The 17,938-nt window shown below is 42.8% G+C and overlaps 1 protein-coding gene across 2 annotated transcripts in view; it reads right to left on the bottom strand.

Moving 5' to 3' along the window:
* Positions 1-17,938, bottom strand: part of ezrb (ezrin b) — a 59,799-nt gene that overhangs the window by 13,641 nt on the left and 28,220 nt on the right. The window lies entirely within an intron of this gene.

The following is a 17,938-nucleotide window of genomic DNA, read 5'->3' as shown; positions in this document are numbered from 1 at the left end:
TGGACTTTTTGTTGGCCAGGAGCAGTGACTCTCCTCAAGCTGTTTATTGCTGTTTCCACTGTAAATACAGAGCTAAGATAAACGGCTGTCGTTCAACAACATATTTAACACAGATATGACAGTGTCATCAACTAATCATCAATCACTCATCTCTCAACTCTTGGCAAGTTAATAAGTTCCCGTTAATGATCACAGAATGTCAACCAGCTGGAAAAGCTAGACTTTTGCCGGTTGTATGACTTAAGACTCGTGATTCTGGGAATCAGGAGTTAAGTTAAATTATTTTTTACTGTAAACATCAGCAACATGCATAAATACATCGGAAACAGCCTTTGGAGTTTCATGGGCACACCTAAGCTCGCTCTCACTTGGTGAACTGTAACTCTGAACTACAGCACGTGTTTACACAATGTGGCTCTTCCTCTAATTTCAAAACAGGAACCAAGCAGTCTTGATGGAGAGAATGGCGCCGGGAATATTCCAGTTTGAGCGAGGCATTGTGCTGATGAGCTGCAGCGCACTGTCAGCACACCGTGTTACAGTTTACTGCTGCTGACCGAGGCGAGCACAACCCCGCTCTCTCTCTCTCTCTTTCACGGTGACCTGTGTTTATGATCATAAAGTGCAAAGAGGCAACTTTCTCTTGATGGAGTATATTGGTTTCCGACATTTGTTTCAGTCAGGAAGGTATTCAGTTCAATAGAAACTTAATCTATTCAACATATTTTTTTTACAGCGCATGGTTAATGCTGCACTATTATATCCAGTGTGTGATATTTAGGAGGAACTGAATATCTTCTTCAGTTTTTCCTACATGCTTGGAAGGAGAGAGTGAGGCATGGGAGAGTATTTATTTGGTTGAAATCTGCAACTTCACTACTCGGTGCCACTAAATCCTGCAACACTGGACCTTTAAGTGTAAGAGCCTGTAGTCAGGTGTGTAGTTTAAAGAGTGCTCCACACAGTTCTGTCAGAGATGTGATTGTGTTACAGAGATGAGTAGAGGGCTACAGAGGTCTGGTAAAGTCTTTCTTTTGTAGTTTTTAGTCTTAACCGACGCCGACTCGAGTGACATCCCCGTTTGGCTTCGTGTTCTGGTTCAAATGGCGACTCCAACTCCGATAATCGGCTCTAGTTTAATCCCCGTCGTCCATTGGTCGGCTCACCCTATGACGCCTCCCTCTCTGATCTCACTTTGACTGAGCTCTACTGGTTCGGTGAGGGGCGGATGACGCCGCCACTTCCCCCGTGAAGTCCGCGTGAAGGGAACAAACTTTGTGCCCGGGGCGGAGGAGGAGGCACGAAAAGGCAGGACGGTGACACACGACTACCTGGAGATGATGAGGTTTAAATCTTCATCCAACATCAGTGAGATCAGATATTATATTATCATTTATATTCTAGAGTCATACACAAATAAAATTACTTCATTAACAAATGACAAAAGTGCTCTGTTGGTGATATGGACTATTATGCAGTGTGTGTGTGTGTGCCTTGATGCAATAGTCTATAACTTAGCTCATTTAAAAGTGTCAGTAACACAATAAAAAACCGTAGATTACCTGCCAAAACTAAACACCGAATATGAAATTAAAAAAATAGCTAATCTGATGTATTTTAGTTGATTACCTAAGTTTTTGGTTTGGGTAAATCTAAGACAGAATCGCGATGATGCGTAAAATATGAAGATGATGTTTATATAGTAATAATAATAATAATAACTTAATCAATAATATATATACCTATATATATAATTATATATATATAATATCTATCTATATCTATATGTGTGTGTGTGTGTGTGTGTGTGTGTGTCGCTGTGTGTGTGTGTGTGCCATGCATATTCTATCACTTAGTCATTAAAAGTGTCATTAAAAACACTAAACCTGTCGTGAAACTTAAAAATAAACAACGAATATTAACGACATTAACTATTAACCACCTAGCTAATTGTGTATTTTCAGTTGTATACTGATTTGGATAATCTAAGTGACCATACATCAGCGTCAGTGCGTTATGGAGATTGATGTGTTATATAGTTAATAATAATAATAATTCTATATATGGGATCCCATATTGTTGAGGTGTTGGGTTTGAACTTGAAGTCAAAGTGGTTTTCATATCTGGTGCATATCTCAACACGTCCCCCACTTTGCATTCGTGGTTCTACATTCAGCTCTTGTAGGGGGGGGAATTACCACCTGCATTAAACTGCCCTTGCAAATAACCCAACGCCTCCTCTGATTTTTTTTTTACGCGGGGAGCCCCTCAGGACAGGCTCCCGTGTTGTTGTGTAAAGCAGCGATCTCTTACATCCTACGGTGACAGCCAAGGAACAGGATCGAGCTCTACACACGCAAAGACGGGGATGATGAGCGCAATTCGCGGCTCGGGTGAGCAGCGGGAGGGTTAGATCTGCGGCTGTGCGCTCTTATCATCATCGCACCCTTTAAATGTCGGTACGACCCCCTGGCATAAACTCTAACTTTTCCTGCAGATCAGAGAGCTTCATGAGAGCGAGGAGATAAAAACAACTTTTTGTCATTTTTTTCCTTTCCTCCCACACCCCAGGCGCACTTTGCGCAGCAAAAGGAGGCAAAATCCAACAGTGTCTGCGGAGGGATATAATGACGATGCGTTCTGCAGCGCCGCGTCCCATGGTTTAAATAGTTTGAATCTTTCACCAACAGATGTACCATGATCTGCCTTTTTATTATGAAATAATCGTCCTCCCCTGTGCCGATAACAAAGGTGGATTTTCTCGTTTTGCCGGGGTCGGCTGTTTCCCCGTGCTTGTGGGTGTGTACACGTCTCATCCCCAGCCCAGACGTGGAAAATCCAACATTTGTCACCTTTTCTCAAACTGCAATAATCGACGTGTTGCACACGTCGTGTTAGTGGCTCTGACCTCTTCATGCTTCTCTTTGGTGTGATGTGATATGGTTGTTTGCCTCTTAAAGGAGACTTTAATGAGGCGACGAGCAGCAGTCCTGTTGTTCCGTGGTTAATTGGATTCAAGGTGGGTTTGTTGGCAACATAAATCAAAGGTTAAAACAGAGCAGTGTGCGGAGTTTGGCGTGGGTGAGCCTGTTGAGGACCGGATTTAACCTGCCTGCTGCCGGTGATTCCAACGTGTTCAAGGTACATGAAATGTCGACCTCGGTTTGATATTTTCTTTTCAGACTAAAACCATTTATCTGGAATGGACTGCTGTTTTAAGAGAGCTGATCAATAATGATATTGCATCGGTAACGTTTAATCAGTACCGCTACAGCAGCGTCCTTTAAATTGAATTTTATACTTGTTACCCACATTATTTTTTTGTTGATTGTCGATTTTTAATTATTTATTTTGTAAAACTAAAAATAAACTACCATCTTTTTGTGTGACTTTTTGCTTTCAGTTCAATATTTTTGGTAAAATAAGCATGACTTCAGCGACCTCGCGACCCCGATATAGTAAGTGTTAGACAAATGGATGGATGGCCCTGAGTTTCGGTTTTTGGTCAGACCAAACAAGATTTACATGATACTGTCATCATGGGCCTACTTTTTTCCTACAGTTAGATGTTTTAATAGACTAACGGGGTTTCTCATTTTATACTAATAAAAGTCTATACCTGGGGAAATATGTGATTTCGCATGACTGAGTCCAAATGTCTTACCAGCGATTAACCAAGCCTTGGCAGACTTGAGTCAAAGCCATGTTGCCCAGTGTGTTTTAATGGCCTGGCTCTGTTTCTGCGTGTTTTTACTACAGTTAGTGTGTTTATCAGACTAAATGCATTCTCTTTTATAAATTGCTAACCCCCCCAAAAAACGCACTCGACCCTTGATTGTTTCCCTCTTTTTGTAAGTCTCGTCATGATGTTAAGCATCATGCTAAATCGACTAAATGTTGATCCAAATTAAAATAATTTAAAATCAGCTTAAAGCCAAACCTTTCCCGGTTTGGCTTCTAATTAATGTAGGATTATCCATTCTTGTTTTGATATATCACTACTTACTTACATTAAAGCTGGTCCCACTGTGGCATAATAATGACTACTGAAAAGAAAAATAGGATAACTGATTAATTGGTTGTTTTGTGTTACATAAATGTATTCATGTAAAAAAATAACATTCAGTCCTTCATTATGGTTATTAAATCGGTTTATGCTGTGGTTATAGAGCAGCAGGCGTGCTCTTATTTTTGAAGCTCAGGCGCCGTGGGCTTCTGCCAGACCCGTTATGCTGCTCTGCGGCGGGGTGATCTCCCGATGGACGGTCCCCTCTTCAGGCTGCTCTCTCTCTCTCTCCTCTCTCTCCACTCTCTCTCACTCCCTCACTCGGCTTTAAGTAACGGACGAAGTGTTGCGAAACACTGTTCTCTCCTCTTTCTCTCCTTCCAGGAAGACCACAGTTTGCCGACGTACCACGGACCGCACGTATCTGTGTGATTTTTTTTAACGGTTTGTTTGTTTGAATCTAACGGCTGCTCCTCGGCGCACGGCAGGGAAAAACCGACAGGAAAAATGCAGAAAGCGTGCGTAACCCTTTTTTTTATTTTTAATTTATTTACACTTAAACACTTTTGTTGTATCACTAACGATAAAACACTAAACTAGTTTATTTTCCTACACCACAATTCGGCAGTGCTTTTATTTGGTAACTGTTCAATCAGTGTTAAACTCCTGATTTGTGCTTTTTATATGAAGTTTGAGTGGATTCATAGAGGTGGGAATGTGTTCTGGAGTATGAGAAACAAATTAAATTCACTCATGCTGATGCTTTAGGAGCAGTTACTCTTATTCTCCCTTATTACCGGGTTCCACGGGTGTTGAATTCTTGAAACTGTTGACTTCAATTCAGTGTTTTAAAGGTTGTGAAAATGCTTGAATTTTTTGTTGATGCTATTTGTCAGAGTTATTGCGCTATGCGTCGTTACACACTACCACCGCTCACACGCTGACAACTACAGCCAATTACACGGAGTAAAATCAAAAACCTCAATCTACACCATATGAAATCTGCTAATTAGATCCATATTATTAGCCCCATACCGTGGCACGTGCGCTTCCCACGGACCCTCATGGCAACACCCAAACTAGTAGGCACCTATTTAAAGTTGATGGAACACTGGAAAACACTGGTGCTTTGGAAGGTGCTGGAAAGGTGCCTGAATTTGTTATGCAAACGATGTGGGACCCTGTATTCCTGCCTAATAAATATGTATAACGCTTTCACTGTATTACCTGTGTGTTCTATAAGGCTCTTGTGTTATAAATTGCTTCCTCCATATTCCTTGGGGTGTCCCATCTGTTTAGCGAGCATCTCCTCCTCATCACATCCATATGAACAGGAAACACTGCACTGTTTCATGGTCGGAGGTTAGTCACAGGATCTGTATCTTAGAAAATCATCCCCCACTCGCGCAACGGCATAAAACAAAACAGGTGTGGGGACATGTTTATCTCTCGGGCGTTTGTCATGACTACAGGGTCTCTCTCTTTTAGTATTTTTCAGGCTGACATTTGGAGCTCACTCCCCCCCCCTAGACTTAATGTGCTTCTTTAAAATGACTCGACAGCCTCGTCCTAAACAGCAAAAACAACTGGTTTAATAAATAAAAAAAAAGGAATTTTTATTATGGAGAAGCTATTTGAACAGTTGTTGCTTCAATAGTTCGGACTGCTTTCGCCCCACCCCAGTATTACTGTACATACTTTTTGTTCGCACATGGAAATGTTTCCTCCTCTGCTCGCTGATAAATGGGAACTTCTAGTGTAAAGCCTGTGTGTGTGTGTGTGTAGGGTTTCCAGTTCCATGACAAATTTAACTGTAATGTGTCAGATGGTGAAAAACAAAACTTTTCTCTGGCCTTCTTCTCTGTTTTAAAAGTCCGAAGTGCAACACGGACATACAGTGTGAAACCTTTCAGAATAAAAACTGCTGCTCAGATCCGGACACAGTGATGACACATTTGTGATGACAGTGATAAAATCCAGTCTAGTGTCAACTTAAGAGTGTTTTGTTGGTTTGTTTAGAGGCCTCATGGTTGTCATGCGCGTCTCCGGGAATACATCATTACTGTCTGATAGCAGCAGCCCGTCCCAGCCGGATCCGAGTCAGTCGCCACAAACCTCCTTTTTTTGGACTATAAGTCAGACTGTTTTCTTTCCATGATATCAACGAGAAGAAGTTTTCATTTGCTCCTGACAGTTTTAATACGCGGCCTCTCCATGGACGTTCTCCCAGTCTTTTGCACACATCGCCCGCAAATCTCCATAGGGACACAATGCTGTTTAAGAAGCAGCTATTTTGATAATTCCTCCGGACGCTTCGATCTCAAACAATGAATCCAGCCAAATGCTGGAGTTACACTTTCGCATGTTGAATACATAAATGAAGAGTTCATCTTGTGAAAGTGTGAAACGATTACTCGTTTGACTGGCTCGAGCCAAAATATAGAGAAGTGGTAGGAGCTAGACAGTGGCACCCAAAACATGTTGTCATAAAATGTGTGAATTTGAATAATGCTGCTGATGTTTTCTGGAGTTATTATGGAGTTGTTTCATCACACGTCCAAAACCCCAACATGATAAAATTTTGTCTATATGACAAAGCTAAAAGCGAATCGGGTTATCAGATCGTTGTGATTTATGTGTCCCGATTGGGGACTAATCGATGTACTATAAGAACCGTTGAGTTCAGTTTAATTACCTACAATTTACTATAGTGTCACGTTAAAGCATGAACAAGCTTTCAGGTTGGCTAGAGCTAGTTATACGATATTATATATAGATATATATATATATATATATATCTCGTATTATCTATATATATATAATATATATATATCTTATATTTATATATAAATTCAGGCTTTTGTCCAGAAACTACGCAGTATCTCCCTCCGTTTGTCTGTATTCGACCATCTAAAACATTTCAGCCAACGGAAACAGAACATAATCATAACTTCTTAAAAATCATGAAAAACAATCATTAGATTCATCAAAAATCGTTATATGTCAGTTCAAAAGCAGTTGATGTGAGTCGGAATGACTCTTGTGAGATATTGTTCATGATTTAAATTCTCTGGATATTAAAACTAATTATTTCGTCGTGAGTTTGCAGCTGTCGTACCAAGCTTTTTCACACTATCGACAAGTTTTCATTCATTGCTTATAACCTCGCTGTCTTTCCTGGAAAGCAAGAGACGAAGAGGCTACACATTTATTAAACTTCGCTACTAACTGGCACAGGGACCTCCGGCGGCGTGAATATTTCAGTGCTTGACGAATCATCCACATTCCATACATCCAATTCAGACAGAGGGCCGAGAAAGCAGGACGTCGGACAGATTTCAGGGACGCAGCGCAGGCTACCGTATGCTGTTGTGTTACTATGTTTCCCGTATCTGACTGGGACACATTGCAGAGTAAAAATAGTGGCTCTCCCAGAATCCTGTTCCTTCGGTCCCCGGCCACCACCGTAACATATGCGTTGGCCCCTACCAACATGATGTGTGTTTCCTTTTTTGTCCCTTCCTATTTTAGTGTTTGTTCCTTTTTAAATTAATTAATTACTCAATCCTCGAGGGAGACGATTCACTAATCAAAAATGTTACGGCAACTTTTACCTCTCATTGTCAGTTGGCAAACCTGTAGAAAACACCACTAGGATCACTTCAGTAATACTTCTGTCCTCTCCAATCCACAGCTGTTTACTGGCTGGACTCAACAGTGCAGTCATATGAACCTTTGGCTGTATAACCCTCGTCCCATTTCACCTGCCAGTCCCATGGGTGACACCATTGCGAAAGACTCTGTAAAGTAGTCGCAGACTTATGCGAGGGGTTAATCATTGAATGGACCTCACTGAAGAATGTGTGCCGGCCTATTCCAGTTTACTAGGAGGCGATGCGGCAGCACATTTATTAACCGACCGGACCCAGCTTTTGACCCTGCACGTTATAAACTCTGACGTGGTATAGTTCTTTTATAGGGACGGGAACAGGGCGGTTTCTCACACTTTAGGGATTTGGAATGAGGAAGGAAATGTTGAATCACTGAGTAGTAATGTGGATGATTGATTAATTCTCGAATAGCAACCTTTTCCTTTAATGTTTTCTGCGTAGCGTTCTGTGGCATCATCTCGGTCGGCAGCTTTTGGCATTATAGAGGTTATTAGAGGCGCGATCTTTAACTGTTTGATTTCTTGCCATATTCTCGTATTTGTTCATTTATAGTTGGTACCTTGAAGTTTCGGCAAAACGACGTCAACATGCTACCACTTTCTCTCTTTGATTACACTCTTACATTCAGTCAGTTTCTATTTTTATATATAGGCCAATCGCAACAAAAGTTTATCTCATAGGACACTTCCCATGGTCTACCCTTACGAGTACCAACAATTCCCTACCATGAGCGGAGCATGGCGACCGTTGTCGCCGGCTCATTGTTGGCAGGTAACAGAAAGTATTTTGACTGTTTTTTATCTTTTACCATTGGGAAAAGCGCACAAAAAAAAATCCTGCACACATGTTGTTACTGACCCGTGGTTGTACTCAGTTCTTCGTACACAGGTTTTTCTACTGTGTCGCCTACGTTACCACAGAGCTCATGTTACTTGTTGTTGTTTCTGGTTCACCAAAAGTCGTGTACCTTCCACGAGACTGCCAAAGTTCGGCATGTGCTACTGCGTCTAACAGCAAGCTCCTGCACGAGTGAGTCGAAGAAGTCGGGGCTTATATGGTTATATGAAACGGCCTGTAACTTTTCCTCTGACTGAGTTGCTCATTGTGAACTCTGGTCTTTGCACGGTTATTTTTTGCAACTGTTTCATGTTTCTTTACCGCTCTGATGGCCTCCCGTTATTGTGAATTACCGTCGCTAGGACCTACTTGAGATCAGATATCTCCAGGTCAGTTTTGTTTCAGTTTGCTCGTCTGCCCACACATTACACATTATTCCATTCTCTGATGGTAAGGGTGTGTTTTTAGGTGTCCCTCTCTAACTCGCTGTAAATAACGCACTGTGACTTTAGAGAATCGTTGGGAGCTGCTCCTACCGATCTTACAGTCGCTTTAAACAGGGAAGTTCAAAAGTATACTCTATGGTGCGTTTCTGATCGCTCCTGCTGGCAGTCTTGTGGTCGTTCTTTTTGGCTCCAGGAATGTAGATGTGATAGCGAGGGATATGCTGCTGAAAGGGGTCTTTGTTTTGCTGTGTGAGTAATTGCCGTGTTCCCACCCCCCTCCCTGCTTTAGGCTGTGACTGACGCTGGTGAAGTCACCCTGTGTACGTTCGACTCCTAACAAGTTACGAATCGTTGCAACATGTGGCATTCACGGACAGAGCTACGAACATCTACGTGCCTCCGAGCAAAGTTTGTTTCGCCACTGGTCCAAGTGAGTCAACTTGCTAACTCGACTTGAACAGCGGCAGCAGACGCACATGACTAGAAGTGGGTCCCTTTAATTATCCATGTCATAGACTATTGTTACTGTGCACTTACAATATCCTGGACAGCGCCAGGTGAGGCTCTCCCATCAAATGCCGTGATTGGATGGCCTACTTGTCCAGGATTAAAGGCTTGTAGTTAGTAAGTTGTCTTCCTGGAATCCGGCAAATGCATCTGAGTCACCAGATAGTCACCGCCACGGCTCAGACATCCCCATTTTCCCGTGGGGTCATTGAATTTGTTCACTGCAGAGGTCACCAATGGTCTGCGAGAGTGAAAGTGTCATGGAGGGGCTCTGTTAGCTGGCCTTCCTGTCCACACTTTCGTCCACTGTCCTCTTTGGTATCATTGTCACTCAGCAATTAACCGTCAGTCAAACTTTGAGGGCCTGCGTGTTTCAATACCCCCGCAAATACCAAGATATTGACATTATACCCACGGAAAAGAGAGTGTCAGTCTGGCATTACCTACAAGCAGCTTTTGTTAAACCTACTTTGTCGCATGTTGCGGGCCTTTTGCCCGAAAAAATCAGATGCCATTAGCTATTACCTTAAAAAAAAAAAAAAAAAAAAAAAAAACAACAAAAAATCAACTTTTTACAATACAGAAATGTTTCATCTTCCATTATGGGAGACGTTTGACGGTCGTTCTCATTATTTCCGTCCAGTCGGCCAGTTCAGACTGTCTTGTCACTGGTTTTAAATCAACCTTAATCCCGGTAATTCCCGGGGACTCCCCGTTCGAGTGGACATTAAAATTAGAGCTCACGAAGAGTTTTCAGTTAGAGACCGAACCTCTTTTTGTATTTCACAGGCCAGTATGATCAATCATTAACCTGAGAATCAAAGCATGCTTTTTTTCTTGTGAACTGGGAGGAATGAGTCGAAGGAGCTTGCTATTTTACACCTCCTCTTTAGGCCGCTCACAGATAAACATCCACTTGCACCTCTGTTGACTCGGTGAATAGGAATGGGGATTAGCGCGATGTGCGACGTGTTAACACTCGTGCGTTCCTTTAAATCCCTGGAGGACTTTTACCACAAAGCCCCTAAAGATTTTTGCAGCACTATTCCCGTGAATCAGCCCGTTCTGCTCGAGAAAAGCAGAGATAAACACACAGCACCACAGTGTGTTTACTCTGCAGATCACCGCCTTACCAACACACCACCAACACCACCCTCACACCAAAGCGACGTGCGCTGTAGTCAGCATGCTTTAACCACATCTCAGTCCCTTACCTATTTGGAGTCTCTGTTGTCTGGGTCACTTTTGAACTCTGTTCGCGTGTTTCCAACAGGTCAATGTAAGCGTCACCACCATGGGCGCTGAGCGCGGAATTGCCCATCCAGCCCGCCACCACCGGCAAGCAGCGTTTGATAGGGTGTCCGGTGCACTCTCGATCCCCTCGCATCTCCGCGTTGACCTATAGATTATTGTCAGTATCACTTTATGGACTATATATATAGAACAGGGTCAATATACAGTCGGCACATGGTGGTCTAGTAGCATTAACAGATACAAGCAGATCATTATAAATGAGTTACTTGGTAGAGTTAGTTGAAGTTGAGCCCATCCAGTCTCCGTTCCAAAGGTAAATAACATCTACCCACCGCACCTCCAAAACTAATGAACACACCAGCTCGTTAAACCAGCACACACTAAGTGTGAAAATGCAGCAGTGTTATGTAGGAGGGACTGTTCTCCAGCCAGCGCAGCAGTGCCTAAGGGGCACAAGAGCGTAGACTCCGGGGAGTTACTCTCCTGCCAAGCAAACAGTCTGGCGCGTAAACCATCCATTAAACGACAACAGGCATCATTTTTTTTAAGGTTTTTTTGTACAGATTGAACAACAAGATGTAACTGTGTTAATCATGAACCGTAGTTAGAGGTTGGTCCAGTTGCTGTTGTGCTTGGAGAGCGAGCGGGCTAGCTGTTTCCCGTCTTATGCTAAGAAAGTATAGCAGCTGGGCTCTAGTTACAATTAAATGCACAGATATCGAACTTTTTTTAACTCCCCAGCAAGGAACGCAGATCAGTGTGTGTTTAACAGAAAGGCATTTTTTTCAAGTGTCTCAACTGTTACAAACTCCGTCAGTACGTCGCTACTACTGGATGACGTCACGAGAGACATCAGCGCCAGGAGAAATGATCTGCCCTCCATTATCGTCTCTTCCCAAAGCTCTTACTCCAGGCTGCATACGTATCTCCTAACGCGGCGAGTTACAGGCGAGGGGCTTCTGGCTCGAGTGGCCTTATCGGCCTCTTGTCATCCCTCGTGCGTTTTCAGGGTTTATTGTGAACGGCTTCCTGTGATGAACACAGGATGAGCGACGCTCAAGGCTTTTATTCAACGTTGTGAGTATCTAATGGAAAATCTGTGAGGAGAATAGCAGAGGTTACTTTTAATTATCAATTATAATTGTCTAGCATCATTTAGTTGTTGTCAGAAGCATTTATTTACTTTACGAACAACGAAAAAAAAATTAGAACATTTGTCTTAGCTATAATACACTTCGGTTATTAAGATTTATTAGTCTGTGTAGAAATAGACATGTATATGGTCAGGTCCTAAACGACATAACGAACGAAAAACTACAATCACATTTAGGTACCTAACTTATACAACATATTAACTGTTTCCACTATCTATTCGAACATATCTTGCTCTTCTTTTCGTATGTAGGTCACTCTCTCCAAAGGAAAGGTTGCACAGCATCTGTTTCACCCAATACGTTACCTGGTCTGCTGATCTTCCTCCAAAACATTGCATGGATCTTTTGGCATGCAAAAGACACATCTATAGCTTGGTTTTATTTCATATTAGTTCCACTCAATTGGTGTTCATGTTTTTAGGAAATTCTCACTCACACTGTTTTTGTTGTCAGATTTACAGTAAAATCACTTACACTGACTTGTGGTAATTGAACTGTTGACGTCAGCTTGGTGTATTAAGGTCCAGTGTGTAGATAGTTTTTTGCATTTGTGGCGTGAGTAGCGCTTTGCGATCTCTCATCCCCTCGAAAGGACCCGACTAGGTCAGTTGTTTCCGACCTTCACCACACTGCGCCTTAATGTTTGTCCTTACCACGGATGCAGTATGTAATAACTAAAGGGTCGTTGATGTATTTGTTTTTCGACTTGAACGGTCACTGAGAATGTCTTTGTTTTTCCTCTAGTTGTGAAACTCTATTGTGAGTCGGTGCTACGAATCCAAATGTGGATGACATGTCATTACGTGAGCTCTCTTCGGCTCTTGACAGCACCGGGGTGGGGGGGGGGGGTGGCGGCATTGTTTTAGCCACTTCCTGTAAACTCGTTTTCCACGGCACAGTGTAGCCAAACAATGTGTCAGGGGATTCACCCTTCATGTCAGCGAACGCCTCAGTCCAAAACACAAACATGTTGAGCAGATATACCTAACAGTAACAGCTGCGCGGCATGTGGACGACGCCAGACGTGTGACACTTTTTTTTTTTTGAAAAAAAGCAGCGTGCGCGGATCTAAGCTCTTATGTGCGGATTTGTTTAAGGACGTCCTGTTTGCCTTTGAATCTCTCTATTTATTTATAAGTGCTGGCGAATTCCCCCGCCTACTTGTTAGAATGGCTCTCAGCGGGGTGTGCCACAGAATTCACTCACTCCCCATGATGGTCAGAGACAGTCGTGCTCTATTCAGTGCGAAGAAACAATCGGCTAATTTGAGCATGGGAAAAAACGCTCCACGCAGCTTTTTCGCTCCTCATCCAAAAGCCCGAGCAGCCGTCCTGGCTGACATTTAGCTTCGGTGGTCGTGTCCAAGTCTGTCAGCGGCCTGATTTAGTTTGAAACGGTTGCTTGGCAGTAATCAGCTGTAAGACACAGAAGGACACTCACAGGTGTTAAACGGCTCCTGTGGAAATGCTGCACTAACAGCGTGAGCTCTTCCAGGGGCGTGTGAGGCCTGGTGTGGCCCTTGTGGTCAGCGTTGATATAGCCTTAGTCCCTGTATGTGCTCTTAAACTCTGCTGCTAGCAAACTTCTCCACTCCCCTACACCCCATGTACAGTTTCACTTCCATATGACTGCACACGGCTGCTCATTTCATTCTGCCTTGGCGCCACGATTAGAAAGTAACAGTAGATCTATGGTTAAGTGTGTGTCCACATTAACGTGGCTTTGAAGGCTTTGAGTCGTGGTCTGAGAACTAGTTTGGATTGATGTTAAACAGCTGAAAACATTGCAACATTTGAAACAGTTCAACAATGCCTTGAACTCGATCCAAGTCCGAATATCTGACAGGTGTCAAGAGCAAATATGCGACTGTTCACCTACACCGCCCAACTTGCATGTCAAAGCCGCATGCAAAAATCGCTACGCTGCTCCAAACGTGTCTCACGATGGCTTCTAGTCTCTACTGTAGTGTTATAGCAGAGCTAATTTTAGATATGAAGCTTTAATACTGGTTTTTTGTAATACTCCACACAATTATGTGTGGTCTGACCGTAACGGACACGTTTCCTTTGAGCCACCACCACGAAACCACCGTCTTTGTGCGGTGCTGTTGGGGCCAACTGGGTGAACCAACTCCCTCCCTCCTCAGTCACTGGAGGGCCTCAGCCTCGTTATTCAGCCCGGAGGATGCAGTGCGTAAATGCTGTTTCAGCCCTAGCGGCATCCTTCTCTCTCTCTCTCTCTCTCTCCCACCAAGAGCTCCCCCATAAAACCAGGCCGAGAAATTTCACTCGCTGTCAGATCGCCCATAAGAAACGAGGCTGCAGGCTCGCTAAACTGTTCTCGTGTGCAAAGCGAGCAGCAAAGGCGGAGGAAGCAGAAAAAGGTTTCGCTGCTTCAACCGATGCAAAGTTTCACTGAGATGACCTTTTTTATAATGATGAGCAGAAGAAATCAAACCTCCTGTTATAAACGTCTTAAAAAACTAGGTTTTATACACATCTACACAGAGTATGAGCAGGTCTGGAAGAGTCTTAAAGGATATCTATACTGTCAGGAGGGTTATACGCCTATAAACTAATAGTAGGATTGTTTACATGGTGTTTTTGCCCTCCGGAGGCTGTTAAATCCTTTTTTGTGGTTGTTTCAGTCGGCAGCATTGTAGCTAAAACCTGAGCTATGGACTCACAATGAACAAGTGTTCAAAACTTAGATTGAGCTCAAATGAATCATCAGTTCATTTTGATGTCCTTGTTCAGCTCTGTAAAGTGATTTATTATGTCATTAGGAAATTATCGGTACGACTGGGAAATGTTGCAAAAATGTGATTTGATATTAAATTACAATTACAAGCTTCATTCTCACTGCTGGGTTTCTGTCATACTCAATATTTTCCGTGTGTTTTAGTATATAGTTATTGATTACTAGTTATGATTATTGCAGCGATGTAGCAAACCTTTAGGTCCGGCAGGCTGCCAAACCGACCTGCTGCGATGTCAGTTTACTAAACCCGTGTCCCCACATTCAGATTTAATCCTCCTCTAATGAGTTGTATTATTATTTCCCTTTGCAGCAGGAGTTCATGTAGACATGTCTTAAAGTTATCATCTGTCTAGTGTTGTGAAGGTCGGTAAGCTTGTTATGACAGCTCCGTTGGTTGTGCCGAGCTTTCAGTCCCCCCGGAAAGACTGGGTTCATTTAGGTATCTGTAGCCCACTCTGTTTTCGTAGACCCCAAAGCAAAAAGCCCATGAAAGGGCCGATTGTTTTCCGAGGCCTTGTGAGTTTCATTACAGGTGAGATGCGGGGTTAGGTTTAGTGCTCTTGTTTTCAAGTCCCCCTTTAGTGGCTTGTTGTTGTTGCTCTAAGTACAATCCATCAGAAAAGCTTCCTGAATCAAACCGCTCATTTGTACTCCCACAGGTCGGCCTGCCCTGTACTTTGTGTCGTCCAGTGCGAGAGGGAGGGAGTTTGAATTTTAATTTTAACCTCGGCTTAAGCTAATCAGTGGGAAGGGCTTTCCCTCGTGTTGATTCAAACTTCACCCAGGCAACTTGACATTTCACCTGGTGACTGGGTGGGGAATTTGGCAGCGATGCATTCAAAAAAAAAAAAGGGGGGCCCGGCACAGAGATTGCCCCGATGTTAACGGCGCACACAAACACACCACAATTCCTACACGATGCTGTTGGAAAAATTGCTCTGCCTCTCTGAGAGGCCCATAAAGAGCCTCTGGTCGCTGAGGTTTTTCCTCAGAAGCCAGTGGAAATGGTTCGCTCCTCCTGCAGAGCAAGTGATTATTCCAGATCTGCAATGTGTTTTCACTTTCTGCCTCAGCTGCACAGTCGATGTGAAGAAGTGGTTCCAGTGTGGTTGAAATTAAAACTGGGTGCATAATCTGCCTTTTAGATGTTTTTGCTGTTTGGATTTTTTCGTTGTAAGCCGGAGCAGGCGTACCCCGTCCGCTCTCTCTTGCCCCAGCCGTCACCGCCTCTGCTCCGGGCTTTCGCAGTCTGTTCCTGGAGTCGGAGACCGGATGCTGGTCATGCAGCACGCCCTCGTTAAACACCATCAGTCCTCCTCGCTGGTCAAACAATAGGACCACTTGTCCGAGATCAGCTCCCCGTTGTGCCCTTATGTGCCGTGGCATATTGCAGCAGACAGAGAGAGCGTTGCTTCAAAAGCAAGATGAGAAAAAACATCTTGATATTCTTTACTCACTAGATTAGGGAGATATTTGCACCGGCTTCTGACATTTTCTAGAACTTGTAATCGGTTAATCGAGAGAAAACTATCAGCAGATTGATTTATAACAGAAATTACAGATAGCTTTTAAAAAACGTCTCAGTGACGGTGGTTAACGTCCATTTCTGGGGCCTCTCATATATTGCTAAAATGCTTCAGACACAAACTGTGTGTTTTTGAGTGTTTTTTTTTCGACTGCAGTTTGTATCATTAGCCTCAGCCAAGTCCATACTCAGACCTGGGAATGTGTAATACTATAAGGGCCAGATTAGTCTGGTACCTGAGTATGTCCCCTAAGGTTAGATTCTTCAGGCCTTGCCAGTAAAGTCTTCAAGGCCTTTTCACCACTCCTCGCTCTGCGGGAACAAACCGTCAGTGACTCATTGACGTTTATTGTAAAAACGACCTCATTGTTTTTGTGAAGGTGCCACCTTTTCCTATTAATGACTTCATTCACATCCTCAGCTCATAATCTGTGTTTTTTCCTTGGAGAGCAGAGTGTACGAAAGCAGTCAGATTTACTGAAGATGTTTATGGAAAATATGTTATCTATTTTTAATTCATATTTTGTGTCCACGTGATGTAAACACTGATACTAAGGCTGTTTTAGATTTGATTTAGATACTTTATTGTCATTTATTAAGCGGAAAATAGCAGGAAAATGCCTCAATTTCTCAGGTTCTAGCCTCTCAAAGTGAATGTGCTGTATCAACTACCAATACTCAATACTCTTGGCTTTGGCTTTTGGTCACCAGAACTAAACATTTGAAGACCACTTTGGCTCTGTTTTTACATTTCAGATGAGCTGATAATAAAAATAATCTTGTTTGTTGCAGCCCTGTTGTATTTAAGACTTTCCTTTTCTCCGTGCAGGTGGTGAAAACCATCGGCCTGCGTGAGGTCTGGTACTTCGGACTTCACGTACATGGACGGCAAAGGTTACTACTGGCTCAAAATGGACAAAAAGGTGAGATCCAGCTTTGAGAATACATTTGATTCATCTATCATAAACTTTGATGTTAAATTATTAAGGTCAAGAGAGTGTGAAGGAAAATCATGTAGAGTACATTATAATGTTTATTATCAAAATCATTACATAATATAAATAGCGTTAGAAATTGACCACACTTTTATTGTGATATTTATGAACTTGTTTTTAAAGTGGTGAGGTCATCATTTTCCTTTCAATAGGGTGAAATCCCTATTGTTACATATCATAAATAGTATAATATATAGACACGTACCACCTACATACCTACATGGTTATTTCAGTCTGTGTTTCAAGTATTTCCCAACTGCCCGCCTCTCCCCACGGAGTCAAACTCTAGAAACAATAGAGGAAGATGCATTCTTTTGAACGGGCGATACAATCAGAGCTGCAGTGTTTACCTTCTGGTCAATCAGTAGCCATGTATTACAGTACGTATGTTTTGCATGCTGTATTGTGGTTCCACTTCCGACATGGCTTCTAATTTTGTCTGGGTTCCTGTCCGTGCTGCAGGTCAGAGCAGCGCATGTATTCATCCGGATGTGGATTATTTGTGAACTTCTGTGAACCAGAACAGGTCTCTTTGATGTTTTTGTAATACAGGTTACTTTATTATATTATTGTTGTTGTTATTCCCAAAGCTGCTCACAATCTAGCAAATCAGCCAGAGGCAATGAAGTCCAGTGTTAAAGATTGTATCCGTATGAAACTTTTTAGACCAGCTGGTTCTGCGTAATCTCTCAAAGAAAGTCTGATTACGAGTCTCTGGAGTATTACTCCATATTGAAACCTTTTGTGGCTCCAGAGGAGCTGCACAAAGTCTGATAATGAGTA

Source organism: Larimichthys crocea, chromosome XI (genome assembly GCF_000972845.2).
Source record: "Larimichthys crocea isolate SSNF chromosome XI, L_crocea_2.0, whole genome shotgun sequence".
NCBI lineage: Eukaryota > Metazoa > Chordata > Actinopteri > Sciaenidae > Larimichthys > Larimichthys crocea.
The sequence above is the reverse complement of the archived record's forward strand: the minus strand, read 5'-3'. Positions and strand labels throughout refer to the sequence as shown.